This window comes from Pleurodeles waltl, chromosome 10, assembly GCF_031143425.1.
Source record: "Pleurodeles waltl isolate 20211129_DDA chromosome 10, aPleWal1.hap1.20221129, whole genome shotgun sequence".
In the NCBI taxonomy this organism is placed as follows: Eukaryota; Metazoa; Chordata; class Amphibia; order Caudata; family Salamandridae; genus Pleurodeles; species Pleurodeles waltl.
This window is the reverse complement of record NC_090449.1, coordinates 743,253,051-743,276,283: the sequence shown is the minus strand read 5'-3', so window position 1 is coordinate 743,276,283 and position 23,233 is coordinate 743,253,051. Positions and strand designations below refer to the sequence as shown.

Here is a 23,233-nt window from a genome sequence, read left to right as displayed (position 1 = left end):
TAAGGGCCGTCAGGAAACTCTGTAGCGCCCCCGGAGGGGCATAAACACTAAGGATATTGATGGAGTGCCCTCTCACCAGCCCAGAGATCACCACGTATCGGCCCTGCGGATCCGAGTGAGAGGTAGTCACCACCATAGGTCATGAACGGTGCAGTCAAATGGCTGTCCCTCTTGAGCCTCTAGAAAAGCCCGCATGCTAGACCCTATCGTACCCTCCCCTCAGCAGCTTGGGGCATCTAGTACCAAGTAGATGGGTTTCTTGAAACAGGACCACAGATGGAGCAAAGCGACGGAGAGTGCTAAACACCACAGACTGTTTGATTTTATCAAGAAGCCCATTTACGTTTCAGGATAATACCCACTTAGCAGATTTGGATATAAGCAAGAGATCAAGGACCGCGTGCCCGGAGCACCCACCCGGCATATCCAGTGCGACCTGTCAAGTATATCCCGAAAAGAAAAACATTGAGTCAACCATAGCAAAAAACAGTTAAACAACCCCTGAACTCCCCCGAATAGCCCCCCTCCCCATACTTCCACCCTAGAAGCATCTGTCGCCCCAAACAGTATGTACAAAGTGTCTACAGTAGTTGTGGAGTGGTGGACCCCTCCATTTATATCGGAGTTCTGCAATTTAGCCACTGCCGTCCTCGGCTTCGCCCCCGAGAAGGGGCATTCGCCCACACTCTCCCAAGCGTACACAGTACAAAGGATCAGAGCCAGGAGAGCAAGGGAGATTGGCTAGGGTGCTCACCCTCAACATCCCAGGTTATCCTCTTCCCTACAGGGTCACCCAATGCGGTCTCTCCTCCGGAGGGAGCCAGGTACATCTTATGCCGAGTCCCCACAGGGCCGGGCGTGACAGAGGCACCCCCACATCTCCAGGCAGCCCGCCCGGCCCGCCTCCGACATCGAGATGAAGATCAGTAGTGCAGTCATCCACCATTCCGGCACCGACAGGGGGGCACCCACTCAGCCCCCCCATGTACACAGAGAGCATACCGGACTGTATCAGGAGAGCAAGGGAGATTGGCTCAAGCTCTCCCCCTCACCATCTGGAGTCGATTGTTTTCCCACCAGGCCATCTGGCACCGTCTCTCCACCGGCGGGAGTTGGGTCCGACTGTGCGTCCTCCACTGAACCGCCACGGAGGCCGCTCCTTCACCTACGACGTGACCGGGTACGCCTGCGGCTCCTCCGCACCCCCGGGGAGCCGACCGCCTCAGACGTCGGATGATCAACCCCCCGGACGGGGTGAACTCCACCTGATCACATGGTGCTCCTCCGTGAGACACTTCTATGCTGCCTCCGGCGAGTCAAAGAAGAAGGATTTCCCTGCCATCAAGACATTGAGGCGGCCGGGAAAGAGGAGCATGTATGTCAACTGCAGTGCCAACAGCTTCTGCTTGACTCCTTCGTACGAGCACTGCCTGGCCTGCACTTCCCTGGTGTAGCCTGGGAACACCAGGATCCTGTGGTTATCCCAGCAGAGGTCCGGCTGGACCCTGGCCTCCCGAAGAACAGCATCCCGGTCTCTGAAGCTAAGGAATCTTGCGATCAACGGCCACTGAGGCCCCCCCAGGCTGCGGTGCCATAGCCCTGTGGGCACATTCAGTGGCGAATCTGGAGGACAACCGTAGCTCCGGGACCCACCTCCGAATCTAACGCTCCAGAAAGTCGACCACTGAGCTCTCCCCTGCTCCCTCTGGGAATCCCACGAATCGCAGGTTGTTGCGTCTGGCGCGATTTTCGGCGTCCACCGCCCTATGATGCAATTCGCCCGTGCGGGTCTGCAGCTGGGCCACTTTAACTGAGCTCTGCAATCTCATCTTCAGCCTGGGAAACTCGGTCCTCAACCTCTTTGATGCTTCCCACTGCCTTCCGGAGGTCCTGGCGCAGCAAGCCCACGTCTTCTCTCTCCTCACCGACCTTGGTCTCAACAGCCACTGAGAAGATTGGATGGCCTGAAGGATTGTATTGACCCCATCCGGAGCTGGGCCTCGGGTCCCGGCTCCCCCGCCGCTCGAGGGGCAGCCTGTCTGGCTAACTGGTCAATGTGCTGCTGCAACACACCGGGGGGGGTCGCAATACCACACCACCTCCCTGCCGCAGAACTCGGCGCCAACACCAGACACAGCAGGCGATGCCCCCAATCCGGGACACGCCCTCCCCGTGCCGCGGATCACCCTCTGTCACTGCTCAAGCCCGGCCGCAGCCCGCCTCTTCTCTTAGGCCTCGCACGGCCGGGTGCACCAGCCACAGTCGCTGGAGCCCGTTCACGGCTCTGCCGCGAGACCGGGGGAAAAGGTCAGGTCCCCCGCCACCGCACTGCACCTCCTAACACAAATTCGATCTGAGGAGTGCTTTATATGACGTGACGTTTCATAGAGAGCGACCTCGATCAGAGGAGCACTTTACATGAGTACCACTTTACAAGTTTAGAAGTTGAAAAATATACAAACTGGAGCATTTAAAACAGAAATAAACACAGAAATCATCAAAGCGGCTCTCCCGGCACAGGGTTAAGTGTCGATACTACAATATTCACTGCACTCTGGAAACTCGCTCCATAATGCTTTGTGGGGCATTTCTTTTTCACATCATTTTTGCCCATAACTCAGCCTATGGTGGTCCTGACAATGGGACCACCACCAAACCGTTCAGCATGACACGCTCTCTCTGTCTCCACATACTAGGTTAGTGGGGACTCCAAAATAATAACCTCTCCAAGCATCCAGTGTCTTTTTAAGCACACTCATGGCTGGAACTTTTGTTTCACAGCTTGAAGTAGTTTGTGTTTTAAGAGCCTTGGTTGTAAAAGTACTGCAGTAGGCCTGCTAGGACTGAAACTGTGTAAGGCACTACGCCCACTTGGAGCTACCTATATGGTTACACTGCATTACTTTCTGCCATTTTGTTTTCATGTCACATTTAAAAATCCTTGCTTGCTACTGGTTGGTCATGCTTCTTTGTCACTCCTTGTTCTCTTCGGGAGCCGGGACCAACTACTGTATAATTATGCTCTATTGTGCTTATCTATTCTTTATTTAACTTTTTTTTCTTGCTTTCCGACTTGTGCTTGGCAAAGCTTCCTTTTTCATTTCCACGGCATTCTTGCTCTCAGCTAATGTAACCATGTTGTTCCTGCTTACGTCTGACATGCTTTACCTGATCTAGCATACTCTATGAGTGTTTGCTTTTTTTCAGCCAGCATATTACTCGTCTCCCCTTCCTCATAACCTGAAGGCATAGCGTAAAAACCTTTCTTTAAAAGGGGCGCTGCACTCCATTTCTAAGCACGGCGCCCAAAAGTCATTGGGTTGAGTTAAATTCACGATTGCAGGATGCAGTGTCTTATGTGGCCAAGAGGTCCCAAGAGACAACTAGGGACAGCCTGTGGTACTGCACCCTTTTCCTGCTTCGTGCACATTAGAACGGTAAATGTGCCATGTTTTTGTCAGCCATTTGCTTTTATGACTGTTTGGTTTTGCACAGGATTATATAGTTTACTTGTATTGTTTATTTTGATTACATATGCAATTTGCACATTTGGAAACAGTTTTATTATTGGTTTCGTAACATTTTGTTTTCGCAGCGATTCCGATTCTGTGCTTATATTGATGAAATTCCCAGTCAGCGAGTGCTCATGTTGCTACAATTCTAACACAGTAATCCTCTTCAGTGAGTTTTTTTCTCTAATTTGCTTTTTCTCATAATTTATATATTAACCCTCTGCACTACCTTACGACAGTCAAAACTTCCACTAGACAGATTTCCGATCTCTCTCCCGAAAGAACATTAATCATGGAGTTATGCTGACATTTTTACTGTTGTGTGAATATAGCTGATGGCAAATGCCAACAGCAGGTGCTTTTAAAATTATAATACACTTACAAAAACTGCTCCCCCACCCGAAGTCAACACTTGGTGCTGTGGCACCTGTTGCGCCACCCTTGAGCCAGCATTGTTTACAGCCTATTCACTGACGGAAATCTAGCAGTCTCTCACACAGTTTCATTTCATAAATGTTTTACATGAAGTTTTCAGCTCACTAGGCTATTTTTTTCAAATTTCATGTTGATGTGCTTAGAACTTTGCTGATTGTGTTGCATGTGTGTTTTAGTCCAAATTGCTTTTTTGAACACTGTTGCTTTTTTTTATTTTATATTTTGCGTTTTTTCAAATAAACTTTACTGGCACTTGGTTGTTAAATTCCAATGGAAAATATATGGAAAATAAACACACTTTTTTCTGTATTGCTGTCACTGTAACATAGTCCCTTACATGGCCAAAAGAGGTCCCAAGGGACACTTAGGGGCAGCCTGTGGTACTGCACCATTTCCCTGCTACATGCACATTAGAATGGTAAATGTGCCAGGCTTTTTTCAGCCAGCATATTCTAAGTGTAAAAGTATTAACGCACCATGTTCTTTCTGCTTACATTTCACATGCTTTACTTAATCTTGCATTCTGTATGAGTGTTTGCTTTTTCCAGGATGTTGTTACTTACTTTTATTTCTCATCCATCGTATTACTATGGTCTCCCCTGCATACAAAAAAACAAAAGTAAAAAAAAGAATGACATTGGTATGTAGAAGAGGGTTCTCTTTCAGACAGAGAGGGCAATGCTGACCAGGCTCACTAACTTCACCATTTGAGAAGAGTGTAAAGATCACCTGGGTGAAAGACAGTCTTTGAATACGATTTGGTTGCAATGTACAGAACGTGCCACTTGTGCATGCATGCAGAAATCCAGCCTAAAGTTGTGCCTTTTTCCCCAAAGATTGTTTTTTCGTTAAAGAACATTATAGTACCAACCAAAGGTTTTTGCGCGTTTTGAAAGAAAAACAAAATGTTTAATGTTGACGAGTACGCCGCAGATCCCATTGTACTGAACCTCCTTTCTTAGATGTTTCCATGCCTGGCCTATGCCAAGTTATCAGCCCTACTGTTAGAGCCACTATTCAAACCGTCACCCACCCACCTCCAACCTCACCAAGAGATCCGAGGTCTAGATTGCTTAAAATAGGGGCGCATGGCCCTGCCAGTCATCACATTTTAACTACCCTCCTGTAATCAAACCACTACCAACTAGCACTGCACATTTGAGAACACCTCTAAACAGACTACAGGCGTGGACAATTGCGTGGAATGGATACCACACCTGCTTTACCAGAGAGGGCCCATAACTGCTTGGCACCCATGCTGCCCTTTCTATGAAAAAGACATAAAAGAAGGAGTACCATGACTCACCTTTTTTTCATTTATTAAAATTTAAAAAATGCTTACAATTATAAAGTATTATGAATTGTACTACTTTTTTGTTTTCGGGCCTGGGATTCAATCCCGGGCACAGTATACCCTTTCCACAAAAACAATCTATTTTCCCGGAAAAGGTATGGGGCCAGGGTTTCTTCAATTTAGAAATTAATCACAGAATTGATGGTAGAATACTGTACGCCACCCTCTCCCCACTCTCAGTCAAAACCTGTCTAAGATAAATGTAAAGTACATACAATATCAACAACTGCATCACATCCCGTAAACCATCCTGAACAACTGCCTGATTTATTTATAAATGGTTTGAAATCAAACACACGGCTGATGGTGCATTCAACACATTAGCACAAAGAACCACCTTCCCTGACTTCAACAACCTGGGATTTCAGGAACAAGTGGATCGAATAACCTGCTCCGGTGGACACAGGTTAGATCGCTGGTGTCATCCTATTTCAAAACTCAAAAGCAAGTGCTCATCGCTTTTTGATCACAGGATGTCCCATCAATTTATTCAATGAATACAATTTTAGAAGCACGATACCGGTGGAATGGTGGGCCACTTACTTAGTGCCCCACATATGATCTGCCTAGAAAGTTTGTGCAAATTCTGCAAGCCATAAACAAGAGCTAAATTTGCCCCGCTTCTTGAAACGACAGCAGAAATAATTTCCGACATCGAACAAATGACCCTAAGGTCGTTTAATTGTGGCAGGCCAAGTCTTCAAAAGAATCATGGATAATTTGTTCACGGACTGCCTGCAGCAAATGAAATGCCACGCCAAAAGTTTCCACCAGAAGGAAATCACAGCGTCCACCAGAACAGACCAAAGTGCAGGATTCATGCTGCTGGATAAATACGTCCCTGGATAAGAATGAAACTATGTCCATTTACTGACCTCAATTTCAAAAGAGGAAAACATTAACAGGAAACTAAAAGAAAATACAAAGAACTTATGACCCACAAAAATATAGTCTTTGTTCGTTCTCAAGCAACAGCTTCGTATCCACCCAAATTTTCACCTGAGAAGGTACAATAAAATAATTGGTGTTTTATGCCAACTCATCACCAGGCACATAAAGGTATAACCTCTGCTTTGCCGTGCAGAAACTCGCACATGCAAAGACGTCCAAGAGCAAGAAATGTATACATGGTTCTTGAAAGGACTGGAAACCACTGCATACCATATAGGGGTGATGTAGGCTCTAATTCAGATTTGGATGAACAGTTGAATGATCAGTTTCTTGTAGACCGCTGCGTTTCTGTGCACTGCTGCATTTTAGATCGGACTATAGATGGGGGGGGAATTGTGGCAACGTGTTTGTCAGAGACAGAGGTCTATGAGTACACGGCCACAGCAGTGGATGAACTTTCAGTAGTTATCAGCATTTGTATAGAATTATCTGCCATTAATATGACCTACTGTGGCAGTAGTGCTCTTAAGAAGCCTGGTTGGCAGGACCTTCTACACTGGGTGGCGAGCGTTCGATCTTAATGGAGGATAAATGCGCTAGAGGGCTTAACCAATTGCTTAAGAAGCTCTTAAATTGGTGGGATGCCGTTTGCCCGGAGGTTAAATCGCCTCACAACAGGCTACATGGTAGATTTTAGCAGTGCTGAATATGTCCTAGGTTTTCGATTTAAGGTGTTTTGTTGCATCGATAATGTGAATGCCTCCAAGGCGGTTAGAGCAAATATAAGGAAGGTCCTAACCAGCTAACAGGAACATCACTGCTCTGTTGCCTGCTTCTCAGAATGTTGATGAAAATGTACCCGCTGTACGGAGTACATGAAGGCATAGATTTTCTCTGATGGCTTTTTCATGCATTCTCCCATGATTACTACATATTCTAGATTATGTTTAGAGTTTGTGCTAAACACACGCTAATAATGTATTTTATGTACTGCTTAATACAGTAGGTTTTGAGGACAGTAGACAACAGGTTTTACCATTACCCAAATACGATAGTACTTTAATGTATCAACCTCACAAGGATGAAAGAGCGGTGTGGTCCTCCTTGGGCCTTGAACTCGTGGCCTGAAGGTCACATGGGACACCAGCAGTGAGTCCTTGCCAGCTACAGAGATTAAGTGTCCGTGGTGGGCAATGAACTGGCATTAGAAGTGGCGTGTACAGTACTTCGATTATGCTGTGCTATTTAAGGATCATGACACTACCAGCTATCCAGGTTTTGAAAGTGAGAAGGAAGGGACTGAAGTGCAGCCTGCCTGCAGGAGGCATCAAAGATCAGCAGGTAGAGTTTGAAATCTCCTTCCCACCAGTGGGATTTCAGTGCTCTCTCTGCTTTAGGGTGTTGTGCAGCAGTTTTATGTAGAATCCAAGTGAGACCGTCACATGTTTAAGGATGCTCCAGATTACTGGACTTCTGTGTTAGGCGCAGAATAATCTGAAGATTAAGGAGGTGCGTTAAAAGCAAAGTAACAGGAATTATATGATCAGATTATGCGGCACAGATGATTACATTATGCGGCAGGTAAAGTAAAATTATTCAGCTGAATGTACCGCATTCTGTGGTATTTCTACATATTTTCATTTTAAAACACTAATAACACCTTGAAAAATTGTCACCTCGCTAAGCAATTAAAAGCAACTGCTCTGCAGTTAACTTGTGCACACAGCCTGCCTCTCTGCAGCACTGTCTAGCACTTATAAAAAAAAAAAAAAAAAAAAAAAAACATTTGAGACATAAAATCTAGATGTTGCAATCTGCAAATTATGCAGCTAGCTGTGGATTTGTGGCAAACTTGTTAAATTCAGAATTATGTGGAAAACGGCACAGCCGCAGAGTTGCATACTTCCACTGGCCCTCCTTAAAGGCTTCATAGACCTGAGTCACAGAAGTACTCATAATGCACCTTTGTAGTCAGATGTAGCCGGCTGTTGATGCTGAAGCGAGGTGCCCCTGTTCTCTGGCACAGTAGACTCAAGAATGCAAATAGCTCACTGAGTCGCCATTTGGAAATTGCTCGGGATCTGCTGTTTTTAGGATTTTGATACGCACTAATGGCCTAACTGGATGGGTCAGCACTTGGACACTATGAGTGACAAGAAAGATTGCAAAATAATTTGAACAAGGTTAACAAGAGCAATGTACAGAGAAGAGAGATAAACAGTAACAGCAGTGAAGAAATAAAGGTTCTCATATAAGCACGACAGCAGAAACCATTACAAAACGGATAGAGTTCAACTGATCGCTAAAACTGAAACAGGAATTTCACATTTATTGCAATGGAGGTGCTGAAAGAAGTGAAAGGGAATCATAGAGAACATGGGAAGATACACAAACAAACCCACATTCAAGCAGAAAACCGCTGAACGTGCACCAAATGAAATAAACCGAATGTTGTGTCAGCCAACACTACATCACCACATCGTGAGAAAGATTTAAAGCTCCTAATTGTACTCGTGCCACAGCCTGAGTTTCACAATGTCAACATTAATTGTTTTACAGGGAAAGGAAAAAGACTTTAGGTTGCTCAAGTTGAAGTGTGGACTCTACAAATAAAATGAGTATACTCTCTGGTGGGTATCGTTGGGTTAAAGATCAACAATACATTTAAAAAACAATACGATTTAATTCCAGTTTTCACGTGTTTTAGGTGTTTGATCTAGCGGAGACCTTGCTTCCGACTAACAATGAGGAGCTTTACCTTAAGGATTTTACTGTAGCAAGAGTTTGCAGTGCTGGCTAGAATCCGATCAGAAGGTGGAAACGTATAATTAGGACAGTACCAGCATGCTTGGCTGCTGGAATTTTACATTAAATGTGTATTTACATTATAGTACACATTAACAATTTAAGGCACAGAGAGACAACGTGATTTGCTCAATCTCAGAATTTCTTTTTACCTAAAGTGCCACAGCTGGGATAAGATCCACGGTCTTCAGGTGGCAAGGTCTACCAGCATCTTAGGCACTAGACAAGATCTCCTAGTATGTAGAGTGTATAACAAAGTATACTTGGTGCACAAGTCGGGGGTAAACGCAGGTGGACAGTGTCCACCCACTATTTTCACAAGGTGGACGCCGTTCACCCTGCCACGAAATTGGGCCCGACCTAAAAAAAAAAAAAAAAAAAGCGGAACTAGCACCAGTGTAATTTTCAAACACTGGGACACATTCACCAGTGCCGGTACATTGTTTGCTTCCGATCCACAACTACATGTAGTTCTGCAGGGGACTCCAGCTGGGCCCATAACACAGGCAGCATTTGAGGGGTCATCAGCCCTTCTTTGGTTGAAGTCTCTTGGCTGGGAACAGTCTGAAGACACACACCTAGTTGCAAATGCAGTGGAGGGAAAACAAAGGAAGACAACTTGTAAGCACTTCACACATACTTGAGAGGCATCCTTTTGGCTTTTAGTCCCTGTATACGAGTTATGCATGCACTGTAAGAATGCCAGATGTGTTGGTCTTTCCTAGTATTTACACAAACTAAATTGCTTTTATAATAGAGCTTACTACCCCTGATAAGGTGTTGGAATAATTTAATTACCACTGTTTTTTTTTAAAGTTTGTAAATCAATGTACAGGATATGTTACATAAGACCGTGGGGGTCACAAAGTGTAGAAGTCACATATCATTCTTCATAGTTCACTGTGCTATATCATGAGGCTTTACAATGCAACTGCAATTAACATAAGGATCTCAGTGCTCAGAGCAGTAGCCAACTTACCTATCTACATAAAATAGAATCTGCCACCTGCATTTTACGTATTGTGATTTGTAGGAGACACACTAAACCTCTATGGTACTTTGAATCAAAACTGGAGTTAGACAAAACACAGATCTTTCCAGCAAGTGCATTAAACTCCAGAGTTATCTCACCATTATTATTCACTCAGATTGACTGGGAACATACAGATCTCTGCAGCAGGTTCCTTAAACTCATATGATGTTTTAAATTTCAGGCTTTGCAACCAATTAAGCAGAATAGATTTATTGTCAGTTTTCTCCTTGTTGCCAATTTGCTGGCAACACAGTTTAAAAAAAAAAAAAAAAAAAAAAAGTATAATTTGAGGCCCAGCTTTTGCATCAGGTTACATCACTTTTCTGGCATTAACCGGGACGCAAAATCTATTTTGGGATTTACAGTGCCACACAAATCCTATTTGTATCGCTTTGTTAAAAACAAAACAAAAAAAAAAAAAAACAGTAATGCAAGCCAGCACATTGTCTTGCCTTGCCTTGCGTTACCTTACATCAGGAAGGCATTACATAGGCAGCACATGGGCGTTCCTGTGCATCCACCCTTGTATTTTGACACAAAGTCATGTAAACATAGATTTGTATTAAACTGGTGCGTCTACCTGAGGCTGGCATAACAAGGAGAAATGTGTATATTTCTCCTTGTTATTATTTCTTTGCATGTCTGCTGCATTCTGCAAAATACATGTGTTAGAGAGCAAATTATGAAAATGCGACACTAAAACAGTGTATTTGAGGGCCTAATTGAAAAACGTGTGATAGAAAAATAAACATGTGGTAGAAATGTGATTGCCCTGGTGTCCACCACTATGAAGTTAAATACCAATGAAAATTTATTTTGTTCAATCATAATTACATGTACTGACAAAAGATGATTATTAATAAGTACTAAAACTTAATGGTTTAAAATATTATGAAATGTTTTATCCTTCATGTTTAGCACTAGTTTGAAGGCCCACATTTTTGTAATTTCCAGAAACACGTTAAATGTTGTGCTAACTTTGCAAAACAACATTTCTTCAAACATCCTGTGACTTGCACAGTGGAAAATTCTGTCAAACTAATTTTTCATATTAGTTGGAATTAATAATGGGTTTTAGTTTTTGGCAGGAAGCACATGTTGTGTTTCTATGTCGTTTAATTTGTAATTTTTGTACACCGTCGAGGTAACAACGTGACATCGTGAACCAATCTTGGGCAAAGAGAATGAAGAGGAGATGTATCTGCAGCACAGATGATATTTTATTGGTTGTGTACTAAACCACCTCATAGTCTTGTCCAATAGAAGCTTAGTTATTAACTTTTGGGTCTTTAATATAACAAAGCTTTAGGTGAAATAAGTCAGCATTCCATTTTCTGAGCTTCTTTTCGGTCCTGAATTTTCTGAGATTCTGTTCAGATGATGTTTAGTGCTTGTCTATGATTCTAACAGTCAAGTTATATTAGGGCCAACTTTACTGAACTGTTTCCCTTTCATGTCCGGACACTGATTAATAAAGACCTGATGTTCCTGCGCTCTGCTGATGAAGGTCTGCAAACTCCTGACCCATTTAGGAGAGGTGTAATCAATGTGCATTTGTCTTACTTTCAGATTTTTCCCTTTAGAAAATCCAACTGCTTATTTTGGTTACAGCCATAGTTAGATGTTTTCCAATTTAATTTTTGACTTATTTTTATTTTTGCATGAAGTCCACACATGCTTTCAAATTACAGTAATGCTTAGGAATGCCTGATTCAATATCTAAATTTGACGGTTTATTAAATGATTGTAATTAATTCAACTGCACAAACTAAATGTATGCTGTTTCTATTTTTAATTTGGTTCTGTTATTCTGCATTGTTGTTTTGGATTGTCAAATGATAAATGCTTTGGCCAGATTTAGATTTTTTAGATGCTTTGGACAGCCTATAATGTTTCTGTATTTTTATAATTTGGTTTTGCGCATCATTTGCTTCATTTTAGCACTGTTAATTTGATGGCAATAAAAGTTTCAACTTTACTAAACTGGTGTGGTGATTCATGGACACATGGGTCACGGCGTGTAGAAATTACGGACTCTAAAATAGAATGTTTTGATAACTGGATGATATATTTGATGTTGGTTGCCTCATATGGTTTGTTTGGATGTTCTTACTCCTGTCAGAGTCCAAAGATTTGAGTCGGCCTCCTTGGGTAAGAGATGATCTACCCTATACGTGACACCTTATCAAAATAATCTAAAATAAAATAAGGTCTGTCACGCCCACACATGCAAAGAGGAAACAGCCTCATAGGATAGTTTTTGCATTACTTTGGTTGGTAAAAATAACAAAACAAAAAACCCACTAATGCAAGACAACGTATTGCGCTTTCTTGCATAAAATTGTCTCAGGTGGGTGGTGTTTTGGTGTTTTCGTGTTTTTTTGTACAGTCACCCATTTATTTTGTGTACAAATAATATGCACATTCTTCTTAAGGCAGACACACTAGCTTTTCTCGGATCAGCTCTGAAGTTCCACTTCCCTGTAAAAGCATCAGTTATTCCCTATTTATGTGAGGAGACACTCCAGTTAGGCCATGCTAGTGAGTTCAAGTCTTACAAGTTTCATGATGGCTCTGATGATGAAAGTTTGTTTTATTAGTTAATTAAAACCATAAAAACTTTTCTTTCCACATAAAAATGTAACAAAAACAATACAATAAGGTAATACAGTGCAATAAAAAGTCCTGAGCTTGAAATTAAATATGTAAAATTTCCCTTCCACATAGAAATTTAACAAAAACAATAATAGTGCAATAAGGCATTATTAGTAGTGGGGAGAGGTGGCGTGGTACCTACTATTGATTTTGTTTTCCCCTACTTGAGTCCGATTGTTGTTACCAGACTGTATTACAGCACTGGTTAAGCATTCCCACCATGTTGACTGTGAGCCTACCCTACTTTAAGGGGTTCGGAATGAGTTAAAGAGGTTTTGTTATCCTTGTTGCCCTCCCTATAACTGGGTTGTTTCAAGAAGCTGAGATTTTGAGTGAGAAAATTTCCAAGAATTGAACCAGCATAATGTTCAGTATTGTATTTCGTGGGTTGAAAGCTTAAAAAAGTGCCTGTCTACAGGATCTGATCCTCAAAACCATTTAATTCTTTTTTTCAGTAAAAGTCTTCTTTCAACCACCAAACCTGGACAGATGCAGACCACGTGCACCAAGTTTTCTTCTGCTAGGTGACATAGACGTGCTAGGCACTCCAGGGATCCTACTTGTTGCTCCTTCTTCCATTTGGGCATGAGGTCTAGTGTTGGGAGTCTAAGAAAGCATTGCTTGATTTACCGTGAATAGGGACCAGACATAAGTAGTGATTCTTTAAACATTTTATAAGAGTTGAGGATCAACCAGCTGTGCGCCCTTTTAGCCAGAGAGGCCCTGTCTTCTAACCAGCTCTATAATTTGCTTGCTTTATTCACAGCTTTGTTAACAGCTGGGATGAGAAGAGACTGGTCCCATGCCTCGTTTAAGTTCAGCAGACTCTTGCTCTTTTCTAGATGCCTTAAGTAATTGCAGTTCCCTCTTTCTAGGATAATTTCCTGCCAGACTAAATTAGCTAAAGACCCTTTTGAGGCGCAGCTCAATTTGTAATAGCATTTAATGAATGCCGCGGGTCGGGCTAGCGACTGCTTGACCAGCTTAAATTCCAGTCTGACCTGGGCTGGCGATGCGCACCCAGGGTGCCGAAACACACGCTTATAGGTCTTTATCAGAAGCTTATCCAAGAGACCTTCTTCCATCCCCCTCATTATTTCGGTCCCGTATGTGAGAGTTGGAAGTAGTTTTGCTCTCATTACAGTTAGGGGGTTCAGAGCGTGACCACAAATTGAGTTTGCCAGCTTATAAAAAGGCTTAAGTAAGGGCTTGCGATTTGATTTTTATTGCTTCTTTTTGTAGCACGCAATTACCTCTGGCATCAACCACAACTCCTAAGTATCTATACAAACTTACTTCCTCTAGGGTCTTCCCATTCAAGTGTCATTTACGTTGGATAGTCGGCCTGCGGTTTAGGGTAATCATTTTAGATTTTTTATGATTGATTTCTAATTGGTTATATCCAGAGTATTCTTCTAATGCGTTTAGTAGTTTTTGCATGCCTATTCTGGTGTTACTAATTAGTAATAGGTCATCTGCATATAGCATATTAGATACTTGTTGGCCGCCCAGTGAGGGAGGATGGGATGATTTAATTTGGCAGAGAGATCTGCTATGTACAGGTTGAAGAGTGTTGGGGCCAATACACAGCTTTGCTTAACACCAACTGTTGTTTTAACTGTCCTTGATAGGTGAGAGCCACCCCCCCCCCAATTTAACCTTCACCCAAGTATCAGAGTAGATCATTTTGATGGCATTTAAGATAGTGTGTGGTAGCCCCCACAGTTGTAATATGGCCCACAATCTGCCGCGGGGACACAGTCAAAAGCAGCTTTAAAATCAACAAAACTTAAGTAGGTCAGAGTCCCCTTTGCTTTTCCTCTGTTGATGATCAGTCCCAGTGCCATAAGATTTGTTAATGTTCCTTGGTGAAGCCGGTTTGATTTAGGGGTAAAATATTTGTATCTGCGATCCAGGCTTCTAAGTGTTTTAGCACACAGGATGAGAAGTACTTGAGGTCAACATCTAGAAGAGCGATTAGTCTGTAGCTGCTTGGGGAAGACGCGTTCCCACCCTTAAATATGGGGTGGATTATAGAGCCTTTCCAGGATGCTGGGACAGAGCCTGTTGTAAGCACCTCGTTGAACATTGCAGCCAGGAAATTGGCCCATCTTTCAGTTTCCGATTTAAATAATGCTTGCAGTAAGCCATTTGGGCCAGGGGCACAATCCATTCGTGATTTTCCAATGATTTTTAATAGTTCTGTTGCCGTAAATTTCAAAACTTCAGGAGCATTGGATTCCCTGTTAAAGATGTGCCCCTGGATTTGAGGACCTTCTTCAATGGTCAGTTCTTTTAGATGGGACCTTAAGTGGGATACCCATGCTTCCTCTGTTAAGTTAGCATTATTACCTGCTTTTGAACCCTTGTCCGTTGTATTAATGATTTTCCAAAATCTTTTGGAGTCGGATGTTTTAGTCGCAAAGTGTAATTTGGCCCAAAGGGCCTCCAGCTGGAGTTTTTTGAAGGGCCATAGATCCCTTTTGAACAATTTCCTTTGCTCACGCAAAGCGGCCAGTATCGATCCATCGTCTGCCCATTTACACAGTAAGCTTAATAGTTTACCTACAGCTGCTTTCCTTCTGCGCACTGGCTGTGGCAAAAGTAGACATTGATGATGATTCAGTTGTGCTCCCTTTTTTCTGTTGCTTAAGGAGTCTTTTGTTAAGAGATCGGAGGCAAAGTTCTCCCAGACCGTTGTCAACTTTGCCCCACTTGTGGCCATTAAGTCTAGCTTTCGTACAGCCTCTTCTGCCTGGCTTTGAATGGTGTCTGAGGAACATTTGAGTCACTTTATATTTTCGGTGCCCATTGCCCCGTTTAAGGCTCCATGTTGTAGCATGTTTGCCAGAGCAAGTTAAGTATAAGCAGCCCAGTAGTGGATCCTACCACCTCTTGATGGATTGGGGGTTAAGAGTGCCCTGGCACGCTTCTGCGCCTGGCAGTAAGCAGAAGACTGGATGTTACAGTAGAGGATCTTCTGCGTACATAGTAAGCCTCGCTGAATCCAGTAGCAGGGTCTTGGGTTCTCCTGGATTGTTTGGTAGTTGAATTTTTCCTCTTCCTCTGTGGGTAGTGGCTAGCTTTTCCTTCACAGCTGCATGCTGCTACAGGACAACAGCCCTCGCACTTCACCATGTCCCCCTCCTGGGTATGGTGTTTGTGGCAGTGCACTGAGAAAAACAGCCCCTTCAGGTCATAGCATTGCACACTGCAACTGCCATCTTCTCGACAGAGCATGCACCAGGGCGACAGCCTTCATTCCTCACCACTGCCCGCACCTGGCAAGTAGAGGTCATGGGCAGCATGCAGGCTTTTTGCATTTGCTTTGTGATCTTCCGCCACTATATGGACATCTCTTTAGATCTCCAATTTCACATCAAAGATAAACGTTTTGTCTTTAATTCATGGTGCAATAGGTCATTGCGGCTGCCAGGCAGAAGCCACATGAAAGTCAAGTGTCAAATGCATCCTATATGTGGCTAAGATTCTTATTACTATATTCCAAGAATGAGGAAGTAATAGAGGGTTCACATAACTTCCCAAACACCTAATCATATACAAACAAAAGGAGAGAACCCCTAACATGCTTAGCCTATCCCTCCATACCAGTCTAAGGGGATCACCATATGGTATTAAAAGGGACTCTCACCCACTGGAAATCCAAGTTCCATGCTTTATCAGAGTCCTTGTCCACATACCTAGTGTGGCTGATAGCCAAGGGAGCTCTATGGTTATTGGGTGAGATTGTACTTTTAAAATATCTAGGGTGTCGTAAGAATTAGTTTTATGTTCAAAGGGCACCCTCGTAGAGTTAAAGACAGGTGGGGAGTCACAAAAGAAAACAGTATCCTCTGGATCCCTAGGTCAACATGTTTCAGCCATCACACCAATGCCTCTTTGGGCTAGTTGGCTTTCGTCAGAAAATCATAAGGATCCTTTTAGTATCCTATTTCTTTGCATTCAATTGTGAAACTTCCATTCACCATACTCATATATACCATACTAACCCATTTGGTCCCTATTTTCGCAATTTGTTAGTAGCGTCCAATTTAGAGGTGGCAGGTGGACCTTGTAGTCAAACTTTCATCAAAGGTCTCTTCCCAGACGTGAACCTATTTGGTTCCTCTTTACCCTGTATTCTTATTATACATTGTGCAATGTTACAGCCTATTAAATCAAACACAAGAGATAGATTTGCATAGGATGACAGAATTGGGTCAAGCTAGGAAGCTGGGATTGATCCCAGGTTTTCTGTTTCCACAATCTTCATTTCAGCCATTAAAAGGGAGATCTCTATTGCTCCTATTTTTCTGTTTTACATCAAAGGTGAATGCTTTGTCTTGTCGCATACGTTCTCATTATCCTAATGGGACTACTGGATTTGGGTAGCAGAATCACCTGAATTGTGGGTTACTGAGTACAATCCCACACCATGTGACACCCGTTGGCCCAATCCGGGTTTTCCGGCCAACTAGCAGTGCCTCATCTCCACCCTAGAGCAGGGATGATTGCGGCAACCAGGTGCATGACAGAGAGAACTGCTCAGGGGAATCATGGTCAATAAGATCCCATCCCTTTCTCTCAGTTACACTAGTTTCACAAAGACAAAGTCTAACAGAAGCATAGCATAGTTTAATAAGGTTTATTGAAATAACTGCATCTTAGATAAAATGGCATGTATTGCACTAATTAGGACGATAAAACACAATGGAAGCAAAATTGTGACAAGAAGAGTGAAAACACAAAAACAGTTCCACCATACTGTCACTAGAAATAATATAACTACATTTCCTACCTAAGCTATGTTTGAGCACAGCGTGATAAGCCCTAATCGCCCTTCAGGTTTCCCCTCTGGGAAGACATCAACCCCCATACCTGAACAAGGAAGCCTGTTGTCTAAAAAGACACTGTCTCCATATAGGCCACAGATTCAGCAACCAAACCAACCAGCTGTGGTGAAGACATTCAGCAGTCAGCGTGCAGTTGTGGTCACCTGGCTGGAATCTCCATCTAATGTGTAACGTAACAAATAGGTGTTTTTATAATAAAAATGTTGATGTTCTAAGAAAAGGTCCCCACATAAGGTTGTGTATGTTTCTGTGAATGTCAGACACAGTGTACCACTTTTGGCAACCGTATCTGACTGTAGCCTTGAGGAAAGCACAAAGTGAAATGAATGCTGTGATAAGAACATAATGCTTTCCTAAGTGAAAGAACAACCAGATAGAGAAAATAAAACACTGCCGCAAATGTGGCTAATGTTAGAAAAACAAGGCGATGCTGAATAAAATGTAACTGGGCTAAAGTGAACAATGGCAGGCCTAGTTTACTAAAGTAATTTGTCTAAAACATGGCTAAAATAGCTGTACAGCAGTCTAATTCTTGGCACATGAGGTTGAAGCTTTGGTGGCAGGCAGATGCCACAACTGAGCACTTTTCACTTCAAATAAGGATTGCCTTGCACAATACTGCTTGCTCCTCCAAGATGCAAATAGTTCTGTTTTGTGCAGAAGTATCTAAATTGGTCACATCACCACAAAAAAATAATTGCTAGACATTTGAAACTATGCGATTTAATTACCAGTTCTGATCACTTAATGTTGATGAGCTGTTTGATTTTTTGTAGCTCTAGAGATTCAAGTGTACTGGATATGGGTGTGTTAAATTTTGCCAAGTTGTTCCTCTGCCGAGGTATGGGTGATATAGTTTTTAGCAATTCTCACACCTCCTTTGTGCAGTGATGTTGTAAAGTTTTCAATGTACTGTATTATAACACAGGGTAGCTTTGTTGTTATGACGCTCTTAGGTCTGGGAGACTGAAATAGTTCAATTATGTCATGTATGAAATGAAAGAAAGTGTGCACTTACTTAGGGCTGGCTCCTTCAGGATGAGATTACTGTTAACAGGCGAGCCCAAAGGTCAGTGTTACTGTAAACAAGAAGTTCAAGTTGGCAATCTCCAGTGTGCCATGTTGGCAGTGTAACATGTCTAGGATATTCAAAGTTATTATTAGCGAGCGCGGGCTAGTGTAGAATCTGATTACTGGCCATAGTTTGCGGTGTCTCTCCATGTTTCTGGATCTCCCCACTTGGACAGTTTTACTATGCAGATGAGTAATATTTCCTTCTGAATGTCAATATTTTCTTGAAAGTGCTAATTGGGACTGGAATTGCATGCGCTTTTTTCTTATGAGTTGCCTTTGTCATAATATTCTACTTATACATGGATACTTTGCAGCTTACACTTATTTTGATGTGGAGCGGATAACCTCTTACTTTAAAATTTATGGTCCGTTTTTGGTGTTAGCATTCTGGTGGTAGCAATTCCAGGGTGAACAGTCAGGTTGTGCTGGTGATGTGAGGGTGGATTATAGTCAAGCCTACGATAAGAACATGAGACATGTTTGTTGATAAATGTGAAGTTGACATTTTTGAGGGGCAGTGTGTAATTTGTAAAAACATAAATGTCAGAGCCCCATACTTTCTTAGGGTCCTACTGCTGAATGCCAATGTTGCGATTAACTTTTTCTTTCACTACTGTACAATTGCATATTCTTTTTACATCCACTTTTCTGCCTTCATAATTGTTTTATCTCACTTTCTCCTTTCTTCCCTTTCTATCTTGCTTTGAATCATGGTCAGCTGGGGAAAACTAGCCCCTATCTCCTGAATTGAGTGCAGGTGGGTAAAGCAGAGTATGAATACTTTGCACAGGCGAGCGGTGTCCCCTCTGGAAAGCACAGGCACCTAAAGCAATCATATCTACATGGAAATGTGCTGCACATGGAATATTATGCCTGGTTGAGTAGACTGGCGGTGGAGACAGTTTGCTCAATCCTTGGGTAAAAGAAGCTTTACACTGACAAAAGGCAACCTTGTTTTATGTGTAGCTTCAAAATTGTGAGTCTTCTGCTTAAATCAGAAGGGTTTGCATGCATACTCATAATGCGGTCAAATGTGCTCATGATGCACCTGCTAAACATATGTGAGGTCTTAAGATCTGATGTCACTTCTTGTACTGCACTTCCTGTGATGCCACTTCTTGTGATGCTATTCCTCTAACCTCATGGCTTGTGATGCTATTTCCTCTAAAGTCATGGCCAGGGGTTGCTCCTTTGCAATGGCGAAGGAGCGTCGCCCCCTAGCTAAGCCAAGAGATGAAAGCTAAAAAGATATTTAATTATTTTTTTATCTTTCATCTGCTGGCTCAGCCAGCAGTGTGTTCAGGGTGGGACGGGGCTGGGCTGTGGGGAGGGGGAAGGAGGGAGGAGGGACGAGTGCCCCAAGTGTGCATGTGTGTTTGGCCGGCTGTCTCAGGCCAGCTAAACACATGCGCATTTAGGTTTCTCCAACCTGGCTGGATACACAGCTGGGCTGGAGAAACCGCACAGACCTCAGGACTGTATCTGAGCTGCAATCTAAGCCACCCAGACCAATCCGGACGCTGCTTACATCCTATGTTTAGCATGTAAGTAGTGCCAGGATTTCTGTGGAGCCTGTGCTGGTGTCCCAGTGAATGCTGGGACACCATAAGAAGACTAGAGGAGCAACGCAGCAGGAGGCGGCGATGACAGGAAAAGGTAAGTTTTTGTTTATTATATATTTTTGCATCTATCCCCCCCCCCCCAACACCCATCCCTCCCTTTTGCAGCAGCGGCTGCAGGTCATGGCTTGTGATGCCAATTCCTGTGATGCCATTTCCTGTGCAGCGGCAGCTCCTCCACTAAGGCGGAGGAACGTCGCCCCCCTGCATATAGGGATAAGAAAAAATAAAATTATAATAACGGAACATTATTATTGTTTTATTCCTATCTGGAGCCAGGTTGGGAGGGGGGGAAGAGGGGATCTGGAGGATGAGTGGTGTGTGCACCGAAAGAGCACGTCGGTTTGGCCGGCCAAACAGACAAGCAAACTTAGCATTTCTCCACTCAGCTGTATTGCACAGCTGGGAGGATAAAGTGCACAGGGTTCCACTCCCTGTCTGAGTGCTGAACGAGGCCACTCAGACCAATTGCAACCCTGCCGTCATGCTGGTGACAACAGCATCGTGATCGTCTGAGGGGAGTGTGGAAGTCTGGAAGTCTGTGTGCTTCCCGGAAGAGGACGAGAACGGAGGAGACAAAGCAGTGTTCCCACAAACCAGGTAAGTGTTTTGTTTTTTTCTTATCACATCGTTAACCCCATTCAGTGGCAGTCGCCACTGTTCCTGTGATGCACTTCCTCTAAAGTCATGCAAATTCCTGTGATGCCATGTGTGATGTCATGCACCGTGATGAAACTTGCACACTGTCTAACTAGGCAATTATTATTATTATTTTTTTTTTAGTACTTCTGCCCTGTGCACGGTTTGTGCTTATTTCTAGCACAGCAGCCTGCTTATTGTCTGCATACACTGATAGTTTAAGGATTTTATTGTTGAATGTTTTTGTGCAATACAAGCAGGCCTGAACAGTGTCATTCGTTTTATTCCCACTTGATTGCCGCATTAAAAAAGATATTACGTTACTAGTTGCATAAACGTGTTAAAATTGTAACTTTGTAAGTGAACTATTGCACCCCAAAATGCTAAAAGTGACCCCGAAAACCTTTTAGACATCCTTATAAAAAATAATAATGATTTTTAAAAAGGAACGCTACTGGGGGGGGAAGCTTGCCCCAGGACGTTGCGCTCTCACTGTTCAATCAATCAAGGATTTATAGAACGCACTAATTACCCGTTAGGGTCTCAAGGCGCTGGGGTCGCTACTGGTCGTAGAGCCAGGTCTTGAGGCGTTTCCTGAATGTCAAGAGGTCTTGGGTCTGGCGAAGGTGGAGCGGTAGGAGTTCCAGGTCTTGGCAGCTAGGTGAGAGAAGGATCTTCCTCCGGCAGTGGTGCAGCAGATGCGGGGGATGGAGGCGAGGGCGAGGCTGGCGGAGCGAAGATTGCGGGTGGGGGTGTGGAAGGTGAGTCTGTCGTTGAGGTAGGCTGGGCCTGTGTTGTGGAGGGCCTTGTGTCGTGGATGAGGAGTTTGAAGGGGATCCTCTTTGATACTGGTAGCCAGTGAAGGTCTCTGAGGTGGGGGGGAAATGTGGTCACAGCGTTGGATGTCCAGAATGAGGCAGGCGGATGCGTTCTGAATTCTTTGCAGTTTTGTTAGGAGTTTGGTTGTTATTCCTGCATATAGGGCGTTTCCGTAGTCCAATCGGCTGCTGACCAGGGCGTGGGTGACAGTTTTCCTGGTTTCTACGGGAATCCACTTGAAGATTTTGCGGAGCACGTGGGGAGTGTTGTAGCAGGAAGAGGAGATGGCATTGACCTGCTGAGTCATGCTGAGTGTGGAGTCCAAGATGAAGCCTAGGTTGCATGCGTGGGTGGTGGGTGAGGGCGCGGTTCCTATGGAGGTGGGCCACCAGGAGTCATTCCAAGTTGAGGGGTTGGTGCCAAAGATGAGGATTTCTGTCTTGTCTGTGTTTAACTTGAGGTGGCTTGATTCCATCCAGCTGGTGACGGCGTCAAGTCCGTTGTGGAGATTGTTCTTTGCAGTTGTAGGGTCTTTCGTGAGGGAGAGGATGAGCTGAGTGTCGTTTGCGTAGGAAACTATGTTGATGTGGTGGGTTCGTGCGATGTTGGCGAGGGGGGCCATGTAAACGTTGAAGAGCGTGGGGCTGAGCGAAGATCCTTGGGGAACGCCACAGATGATTCTGGAGGCTTCTGACAGGAATGGTGGGAGGCGGACTCTCTGGGTTCTGCCTGAGAGAAATTACGAGATCCACTTGAGTGCCTTGTCGCGGATTCCAGCGTTGTGGAGGCGTGTGCGGAGAGTGTGATGACATACCGTGTCGAAAGCTGCCGAGAGGTCCAGGAGGATGAGTGCTGCTGTTTCTCCTTCGTCGAGCATGGTCCTAATGTCGTCTGTGGCAGCAATGAGTGCAGTCTCAGTGCTGTGGTTTCTGCGGAATCCAGATTGGGGGGTGTTGAGTACCTTGCGGTCTTCCAGGAACCGGGATAGTTGGCTGTTTACAATGTTTTCGATGACCTTGGCTGGGAAGGGGAGGAGGGAGATCGGCCGGTAGTTCTTGGGGTCGTCTGGGTCTGCCTTTGGTTTCTTTAGCAGGGCGTTGATTTCTGCATGCTTCCATCTTTCTGGGAAGGTGGCTGATTCGAAGGAGCTGTTGATGGTTTTGCAGAGGTGGAGGGGCGATGATGATGATGTTTGCCTTATTGAAGATACGGTGTGGGCAGGGGTCCGATGGTGATCGGGAGTGGATGGAGGCCATGGTGGTGGCGGTGTCCTCTATGTTGACGGGGGTCCATGTGTGGAGGAGGCGTGTGTTGCTTGGAGTGTTGGGTTCTTGGGTGTTTGTAGTCAGCTGGTGGGTCTGGGGTTTGAAGCTATTGTGGATTTCTTCTATCTTTCGACGGAAGTGGGTTGCCAGTGAGTTACAGAACTCCTGTGATGGCGGGGGTTCGTTGGAGCAGGTCCTGGGGGTGGAGAGCTCATTGACGATGCCGAAGAGCTCTTTACTGTTGTGAGCGTTGGCATCGATGCGGTTATTGAAGTGGGT

At 44.0% G+C, this 23,233-nt stretch overlaps 1 protein-coding gene across 5 annotated transcripts in view; it reads right to left on the bottom strand.

Annotated features, from left to right (window-relative positions):
- The window catches only part of MPP7 (MAGUK p55 scaffold protein 7), a 1,064,688-nt gene that overhangs the window by 998,116 nt on the left and 43,339 nt on the right, over window positions 1–23,233 (bottom strand). Inside the window, exon 2 of one of the 5 annotated variants that reach the window (XM_069211309.1) lies at window positions 4,511–4,546. The exons of the other annotated variants lie outside the window; for them this stretch is intronic. The gene's annotated coding sequence lies outside the window, so the exon portion shown is untranslated. The remainder of the gene's footprint in view (window positions 1–4,510; window positions 4,547–23,233) is intronic. 5 annotated transcript variants of the gene reach the window in all.